The sequence below is a fragment of the Labeo rohita genome, chromosome 12 (assembly GCF_022985175.1).
Source record: "Labeo rohita strain BAU-BD-2019 chromosome 12, IGBB_LRoh.1.0, whole genome shotgun sequence".
Classification (NCBI taxonomy): domain Eukaryota; kingdom Metazoa; phylum Chordata; class Actinopteri; order Cypriniformes; family Cyprinidae; genus Labeo; species Labeo rohita.
The window spans coordinates 9,969,455-9,979,248 of record NC_066880.1 but is presented as its reverse complement, the minus strand read 5'-3'; the positions used below and the strand labels follow the sequence as shown (position 1 = coordinate 9,979,248).

General features: G+C 32.7%; 1 protein-coding gene across 6 annotated transcripts in view; it reads left to right on the top strand.

Moving 5' to 3' along the window:
• The first annotated feature begins 7,801 nt into the window (after positions 1-7,801).
• rbfox3a (RNA binding fox-1 homolog 3a) overlaps positions 7,802-9,794 on the top strand; it is a 498,709-nt gene continuing 496,716 nt past the window's right edge. For 2 of the 6 annotated variants that reach the window (XM_051123720.1, XM_051123719.1), the window contains exon 1: positions 7,805-8,188. The gene's annotated coding sequence lies outside the window, so the exon portion shown is untranslated. Of the gene's footprint in view, positions 8,189-9,794 lie in introns of all 6 variants that reach the window. The other 4 variants (XM_051123728.1, XM_051123727.1, XM_051123726.1 and 1 more) reach the window with 4 other exon arrangements.

Genomic DNA, 9,794 nt, shown 5'->3' with positions numbered 1-9,794 from the left:
CTTTTGACTTGATTTCTTTTTATTTATAAAAAATGACTGTCTAACACTAGCATTCTCTATTCTTTTCAGTTCTTTCGACTTTTATTTATTAAAAAAATGGACCCTCGAACACTAGCGTAAAATAGAATAGAACAAGATAGAATCTATAGAATAGATAGAATAGATCGTCTATTTAAAAAACAAGCCTTTTAAAAGAAAATTAATTCTCTAACACTAGCATTCTCTATTCTTTTTCTATTTAAAAAAAAAAATTAAAAAGACTTTTATTTATTAAAAAAATTGACCGTCTAACACTTGCGTTTTCCATTCTTTATCTATTTTATCGACTTGTTTTCTTTTTATTAAAAAAAGAAAATTGACCCTCTAACACTAGCATTCTCTATTATTTTTCTATTCTATCTACTTATTTTCTTTTTATTTATTAAAAAAGGAAAATTGACCCTCTAAGGGGGCATTCACACAAAATGCATTTTTCCATTCCAATGTGCTACTTTTCCATTGTTTTTCTATGTAAACACGTGCTTGATGGACGTGCATGACTGTTACGCTCATGTCTCGCGTCTTTTGCAGCACCTCGCGCATGACCTCCGCGTTTTATAAGACGCCGTGTCAAGTTAAAAGAATTTCAACTTTTACGCGCATTGACGCTCATCAGTGTCCGTTCCAAAGCAGTGGACCAATCAGAAGAACTCGGGGGCAGGGCAAGCGTTGCATGCTTCTGTTTACAGAAGCAAGTTCCTTAAAAAAATAAATTCTGCTGTTTGCCTATTTCTATTATTTCTTAAAAAAAAAAAAAAAAAAAAAAAAAACATTCCTGAGCGCTGCATCTCGAATTTTAGACGCAAAGACACGTTCTGTGTGAATGGCCCCTAACACTGGTGTTCTCTGTTATTTTTCTATTCTTTCGATTTGTTTTCTTTATTTATCAAAAAAGACCGTCTTTTTCTATTCTATCTACTTGTTTTCTTTTTATGTATCAAAAAAAAAGAAAACTGACCCTTTAACACTAGCTTTCACTATTCTTTTTCTGTCCTATCTACTTGTTTTTTTTTTTATTTATTATAAAAAAATTATTTTCCTGTTCTTTTGAAATTTCTTTTTATTTATCAAAAAAGACCATCTAACACTAGCATTCTCTGTTCTTTTTATTCTGTCTACTTGTTTTCTTTTTATTTATCAAAAAAAAAAGAAAATTGACCCTCTAACACTAGCGTTCTCTTTGTTTTTTTATTCTGTCTGCTTGCGCTCTTTTTTATTATAAAAAACGTGCTATGTTTACTGTTATACTAACCGAAACTTGTCACTGTACTTACTTATTATTGCTCTTTTGTTGGTTTTGATTGCTTCTATTGTCCTCATTTGTAAGTTGCTAAATGTAAATGTAGATTTATTTGTTTATTTATTTATTTTGCAAATTTAGAATAAGTATAACTGCCTCAATTTAAGTTCAGGAACTGAAATTTCGAATGTGGGTGTGTGCATGTTCAGTAAATAAGCTCCACTGTCTTCTTTCTTTGAAGTAATTTTATGAGACAGAGTTGATACTGTAATGGCAAAAACATTTGGAACTGATCAGCACCTACATCAGTATATCACTTCAAGCTAACATCAAAACATAACAAGACTTTTACAGAAAAGTGATAACATTTTGTAGAATGTTGTAACCCACTCTCAGCTGTGTATAATGTCACTGGCCGGTGAACTGTCTGTGTGCTGGAGCTCTGAGCTGCAGTGGCATGGTGTGATTCGCCCAGGCTTAATTGCAGTGATTGTGAGAGCGTTGTAGCAGTATAATGTGGTGGTGTTCAGGGAAGCATAGAGCCGTAGAGCGATCAGTTTGAGGAGGTGACTGGTAGTGAGTCACACATACACACACACACACACACACACACACACACTTGTCAAATGCGAGGATGGAACAGAGAAAGACAGCAGCCCTAGGAGTCTAAAAAATGGTCTAACCTCATGATAACCAGATTGTGAATTTTTAGGAGGCTTTTTGGGCATATTCAGCAGTACTTTCATTCCAGAGAGTCAGGATTCTGTTAAAGGAATAATGTGGTTTTAATACAAATTAAGCTCAGTCAACTGCATTTGGTGTCAGTTTCTGGAGCATTTAAATGCAGAAATGTGCAGCTTATATAATGAATGATATATTATATAATATCATCACTTTTAAATTTATTTGTGTCAAAACTTATTTGAACTATAAAATTATTGTGGCTGTTTATATAGCTGTTAGTGTTGCGTGTCATGACAACAAAGTTGTAAAACTGAAAACAGAAAAGATTAAAGAAGCATTTTCACACTAAAATCATGTTAGCACATTGTAGGTATAAATTTGGAATTATGAGCATTTTATTTATTACAAATTCCCTTTTTCGTAAGTTCTCTTAGATTTTTTTATTTAATTCAGTGTCATGTTTTGGTATCATTGATATATTCTTTATTCATATTTTAACTATTAATAAATATTACATCATTAAATATTTTATTTGACTTTTATATTTTTTATTTCATTTTATTGTTTTAGTTTTTAAATTTTTACATTATTGTTTTTTGTTTTTACTCATTTTTATTACCGTTTTAGTTATTTAAGAACATAAAGCTAAACTAAATAAAAATGAGAAATGCTGACTTGGAAACTAGCTGAAATAAATTACGTTTATTTGGTAACACTTCACATTAAGGTTCATTAGTTAAGTACATTAGTTAACGTACTAAGAATGAACAATACTTATACAGCATTTATTAATCTTAGTTAATGTTGTATATTTATATAATATAGTCACTTTTAAATTCTTATTTGAACTATAAAATAGTTCTAGCTGTTTATCTAGTTGTTAGCATTGCGTGTCATGACAATAAAGTTGTAAATCTGAATTAAACTTTAGGCAGAAAAGATTAAAAAATATGTTCATGCTAAAATCATATTAGCACCTGATTATGGGCATTTTAATGATTACAAATTTATTTTTTCTATTTTTTCTTAAGTTCCTCACTCTGTCTCAGATTTTTTTTTATTTTTTGATTAGTGGTATCATTGATATTTTCTTTCTTCATATTTTAAATATTAATAAATATTACATACTTAAATATTTCATCTATTTTATCATTTCAATTGTAATGTTTTAGTCATTTTTTTTAATTGTTTTAATTTTACAATTTTTTATTACTGTTCTAGTTATTTAGGTAACACTTTACAATAAGATTCATTAGTTAACTACATTAACTAAAAATGAACAATACTTCTATAGCATTTATTAATCTTATTGCTATTTTCAGCATTTACTATTGCATTATTAAAATCACAAGTTGTATTTGTTAACATTTATTAAAGCACTGTGAACTAACATGAATTATGAACGACTGTATTTTTATTGACTAACATTAACAAAGATGAATAAATAGTGTAATAAATGTACTGTACTTTCTTCGTTCATGTTAATTAATACATTAACTAATGTTAACAAATGACACCTTATTGTAAAGTGTTACCTTTAATTTAATTTAATTTAATTTTAATTTTAATATGATTTATTTATTATTTAATTTATTATACTATAACATTTAAAGGGTTATCGTTGACTATAATAACTCTGGTGCTAATCAACATTGTCTTACTTTGAACCCCTATGAATCACATCCGCTGAAACAGCTGATATACACAGTCATAACATCTCAGTCTGTCTCTTTCTGATATTTCTCCTCACAGCGTCAGATCAGCTGAGAGCAGCCTGTCCTTCCTCTAGCAATGGCAGCTTGACATTATCAGGAAACGTAAATGCCTTACGAATCACATCTGCGTACCTCATCACCACATTCCCTAAAACATCCTTACGTTTTCCGCGGCCATGTTAGTTTACCCCACTTCACCCTCCTCACACCTCAAATCTTGTTAGTCATTCTCCAAAAGCGTCAAAGACATCTTTATTGCGTCTGGGCTGGCAATGTTTTTTTTTTCTTCTTCTTCTTCCAGTGTGACAAGATAAAGGCGAGTCTGCACTTCAAACAGCTTCTGTTGGCTGCGCAGGAATAACAATCGGCGCTTCATTATTTATTTTTCGCCTCTGTTGTCTCTGGCAGTTATCTTAGCCATACGTCGTTATCCAACAACCCCCCCGCACGGCCCCCCCAGCCCCCTCCCCGACAGTCCTCCTCCCGTTATTATTACGAATTCAAAAGAAATACTTTCTGAAGTGTAGCGAGCGCCTGGGGAGCTGATTAGCTATTTACAGATGCCACCCACAAAATCCCATGACCCTTGGAGTGGAGGCTGCTAGCAGACAAGCCAATTAGCAAAGAGAGAGGCTGCAGTCTGCTATTAATGCCATTATTCTCTCTATAATGTCGGCTATTGTTATTCTTTGTGTAGCGGTGCGGTGGAAGCTGAGGGCACCTGCGTGAACCTGTTAATGGAGGTGCTGAGTGCCGGTGATGGGGCTGAGACAAGGGCAGCTGTGAGTGGGGAAATCCCAGTTTAGTGGCACGTTGAGCGGGCCGCTGCTTTGGGATCCATTTCAGGCCCACAGCGTTAACAGGATATGATTAGTGACTGCTGGGAATCCACACTGTGGATGAGTGAAAACACTGGGGCTTTATTGTGTGTATGTGTGTGTCTGACTGCTCCTGTGTTTTCGTATTTTTGATTATAAAAAATTGAAGAACGTTCTTGCATCCTGGCTGTTTTTTTTTACGGAAACGTTTTCCAGATAAAACAAGCATTTTTGTCCGTCTAAAACTTTTAGTGTTTTTTAAAATCTATGTGATTTGCTCAACAAGAGCTAATTAAAACAATTTTGTTCAGATGAAATGCACTTGACTTTGTTAATGGTTTAACGTGATGACTGTTTTCAAACAGGTTTTTTCTCTATGTCATACATGGGCCATTTTTCTAATAAATGAATGATAGATATTTCTAAATAGTTTATGGTGGCAAATATGTTATCTATTATAAGTTTGGGGTCAGTAAGATTTATTTTAACTGCATTAATTGGATAAATAAAGTAAAACAATAAATAAATAAAATAAAAAATCATTTGAAAAAAAGTATCATGGTTGCTGCAAAAAATATTGAGCAGCATAGCTGTTGTCCACATTAATAATAATAAGAAGAAGAAACAGATTTTTTTTGTGCATCAATTTATGTTGAGCAGCACAGCTGTTTTTCACATTAATATTAATAATAAATAGAAATGTTTCATGTGCATGAAATAGGGATATTAGAGTAATTTCTGAAGGATAATTTGACAATGAAGACTTGAGTAATGGCTGCCGAAAATTCAGCTTTGCTGTCACAGAAATAAATAAACATTTAAAAAATTATTAAAATAGAACATTTTATTTAAATGTTAATACTATTTCACAGTTTTACTGTTTTTAACTTTTACCTGATTAAAAAAATGCAGCCTAAAAATTAAAAATTAAAAAGTGAAAATAAGAAACTTATAAGTTTGGGGTCAGTAAGATTTATTTCAAATGCATTAAATTAAAAGGTAAGTAAAGTAAAAAAAAATAAATAAAAAAATAATAATAATAAAAAGTAATATTTAAAAAAATCTGGAAAAAAATATTGAGCACCAAAGTTGTTTTCCACATTAATTTTAATAATTAGTACATGAGATCATTAGAATGATTTCTAAAGGAAAATATGATAATGAAGATTTGAGTAATGGCTGCTAAAAATTCCGCTCTACCATCACATAAATAAATTACATTTTAAAATGTATTAAAATAGAATATAGTTATTTAAATTGTTAATAATATTTCACAATATTACTGTTTTCACCTTATTTCTGATCAAATAAGTGCAGCCTATAAAACAGAAAATTAAAAAGTGAAAATAAGAAATGTATAAGTTTGGGGTCATTAAGATTTATTTTGAATGCGTTAAATTAAAAGGTAAATAAAACAAGTGAAAAATCTTTAAAAAAAAAAGTGTCACAGTTTCTTCTTCTTTTTCTTAAAAAAAAAAAAAATATATATATATATTGAGCAGCACAGCTGTTCCACATTAATATTAATAAGAAGAAATAAATTAAATTGTAAAATATATAAAAATCGAAAATATTATTTAAAATGTTAATAATATTTCACAATATTACTATTTTTTTTTTACCTTATTTCTGATCTAATAAATGCAGCCTAAAACAATGAAAATTAAAAAGTGAAAATAAGAAACTTATAAGTTTGGGGTCTGTAAGAATGATTTTAAGTGCATTAAATGTAAATAAAAGGTAAATAAAGTAAAAAAAAAAAAAATCTTGAAAAAAGTGTCACAGTTTCCGCAAAAAATATTAAGCAGCACAGCAGTTTTCCACATTAATGATAATAAGAAGAAATATTTCTTGAACAGCAAATCAGCATATTAGAATGATTTCTGAAGGATCATGTGACACTGAAAATTGGATTAGCTTTGCCATCACAGAAATACATTTTATTTTAAAATATATTGAAATAGAGCATTTTATTTAAAATGTTAATGAAATTTTAAAATATATTTTTTTACCTTATTTCTGATCAAATAAATGCAGCCTAAAAAACAAAAGTAACAAAAGTAAAAAAAAAAAAAAAATAATAAAAAAATAAAGAAAAATTATCTTAAAAATGTGTCACAGTTTCTGCAAAAAATATTTAGCAGAACAGCTGTTTCCCACATTAATAATAGTAATAATAAGAAGAAATGCTTCTTGTGCATTAATTTACATTGAGTAGCACAGCTGTTTTCCACATTAATATTAATAAGATAATAATAACAAAATTTTTCATGTGCATCAAATCGACATATTAGAATGATTTCTGAGGGGTAATATGATAATGAAGTCTTATAAAATGTAAATAGTATATCGAATATTACTGTCTGTTTTTACCTCATTTTTGATCAAAGAAATGCAGCCTAAAAGAAAATTAAAATGTGACTAGTAGCAATTTATCACTAGTGGCAACGTAAAAATACATATCTATGTTAAATTATGCTACGGTACATACTCTAATGGAATGTTAATGTTATGTTGGCCAGCAACGAAGACAGCAACAATTACCACAGCAACAACAACTACATTGATTTAACCGATGACGATAATGCCGAAGCATTAATGACGAGGTGAAGTAGTTCCAGGTGTAATTGATGGGACGCGTTCTCTGATAGCAAGTCATGAATTACATCACAGTGCTAAGATCAGAGTTCAAATGGCTAATTTAGCTTTTAATTGAAATCAGTGGAGTGTAGTCTACCCTGACAGCATCGAGCGCTCAGGGGCCCACAGGGCTGCCATTAAGTTTCCACACTTTATATCCTTAATCAGTTAAAGACGTCTCCCAGAATAGAATGAAGAAACTCTTAATGAACCACATTGGGTTTTATATCATTTACAAACCCAAATGATTACAATAAGCACAAATTTGTGTAAATTGCATGGTGGAAATCAAACATCAAGTGCATCAAGTGATCTATATGAATATGGCTGCGGAATGCACATGTGCCTATACATATTGTCTTGGAGAAATGGTATAAATTTAGTGCGGGTTAAAGATAAAGAATAGAAGGCTATAGCTGCCTCTCGTCTCTATCGTTCAGTACCTGTCAGCCTGCGTTAGCGGTCGGAGCCTTCCAAGAAGGGCTCGCGTGAAACTGTCAGTGCATCCTCTCCACCTCCGCGTTCTGTCTCTCCTCCTCCTTCTTCCTCCCTCTCCGTCCCTCCCACCCTCATCTCTCTCTCTTTCTCTCTCTATCTCTGATGTGTTCTTACAGTGTAAGGCGCAGCCAGTGAGTGAAAGCCCAAGCACCCTCCCCAACACACACACACACACTCCCCCACCGCTTGTGTGAACGTAAACACACATACACACACCACAGACGCGTGTGGTTGACCGCACCGGGCTCTCGGCTATGTGTGAAGACACGCGCGGCACGCCAAAGAAGCAGCACTACTGAATCTGACGCTCGCTTTGTAGCAGGACCGCCAACCAGATCGCATCGAAAACCATCCTACTTTCTCTCTCTCTCGTTCTCCCTCTCTCTCTTTTCAGTTGTACTTGTGTGAACAGAGCTGGAGAAAAGGAAATACCCCCCCCATCCCTCCTCATCTCTCTCTCTCTCTCTCTTTCTGTCTGTCCTATGGTGGGATAAACAGTGAAAAGATGAGCCTGTGATACAGCACCAGACCTGAGTGACCTGACAGCTCAAACTGTGAGTACACGAGTCTCTTACTTTCACTTCCACGCCGGCACACACTCACGCTTGCATGCAGACAGCATACAAACTCTTTAATTGTTGTATTTGAATATACAGGTGGATTGTCAACGGCTGCTTTTTAGCCTTTGATAAACTCTCCGCGCCTGGGATCGGATTGGTCGTTTAGATTCGTGCTGAATGATCGGTTTCATTTTGATGAAACAAATATCCTCCGGCAATCTCGGCGCTTCGTGAATTTAAGTGGCACTTAACTGCGTTATTCAAAAGTACACCTCGCTCTTCATTTATTTTAGAAATGGGGTCTAATCGGTCTTGATGTACCTCTTCTTGCATTTTTATGAGAAGGCGGTCAAAATCTTAAAGAGTGTCATCCATATTTCTTTGTTCTTCATTATAATTCGAATAGACAGTGTGTGAAGTGGTGCTATTTTATACTCAATACTTATATCTTTTTTGTATCTGTTTTAAAGATTCTCTGACACATTTGTGTTTTTCACAACTAAATATAGATAATCATATAATTAATTTAGTGTGACCGGATACTTTGTTTTATCATTTGGGTGTGCAGTGACACACATTAGCCTTTATTGTTTGTTGCAGTGTCAATTGTTTTTTTTATTTGTGTGTTGGATGAGGAGAAAGTGTGAGGTTTGCCTCCTCTTCGGATGACCGGACAGAGAGTGAGAGAGAAAGATACAGACAGTGAGACAGAGAACAGCGTGTCACATTCGACTTGCTTGTGACGGTTTGCTCAAGCAGTGTAGCATAGCTGACAACTAAAGCGAGAACACAGTGTTACTCTTAGCCTGTGAACAGGCTGGAAACAAAGCGAAGCATTTATAATGTATTTTAGGAGTTTGTTGTTGTTGTAGAGTAGAGGAGTGCGTATGAGCTTGATTTTATTTTTGATGTTCGATATATTTTTTTAATTATAAAATGTTGAACGGTCTGCATATGTAGTGTACATATGATATGTTAACATGTAATATAAAATATAAAAAATATATGTGATGCTGGACCACAAAGCCAGTCATACGAGTCAATTTTTGGAAATTGAGATTTATACATCATCTGAAAGCTGAATAAATAAGCTTTCCACTGATGTATGGTTTGTTATGTATGGTTAATGTTATGGTTTATATATTTGGAATTTGGGGGTGCAAAAAAAATCTAAATTTTGAGAAAATTGCCTTTAAATTTGTGCAAATGATGTTCTTAGCAATGCATATTACTAATCAGAAATTAAGTTTTGTTATATTTACGCTTGGAGATTTACAAAATGTCTTTATGGAACATGATCTTTACTTAATATCCTAAAGATTTTTCCGTAAAAGAAAATGTTTGACCCATACAATGTATTGTTGGCTATTGCTACAAATATACCCGTGCAATTTATGACTGGTTGTGTGGTCCAGGATCACATATAACATGAAGTAGAATGTAAAACTAAATGTATAACTAGTTCTGCATATGAGACTGAAGAATAGTTTCTTCTTGGCAGTTTACATACTGAGTTGTATTTTTCTACTACATACCTGAACTTTGCACCTGAATAGTTAATTATAGTGTATATTCATAGTCAACTTTAAAGTTGTCTCTA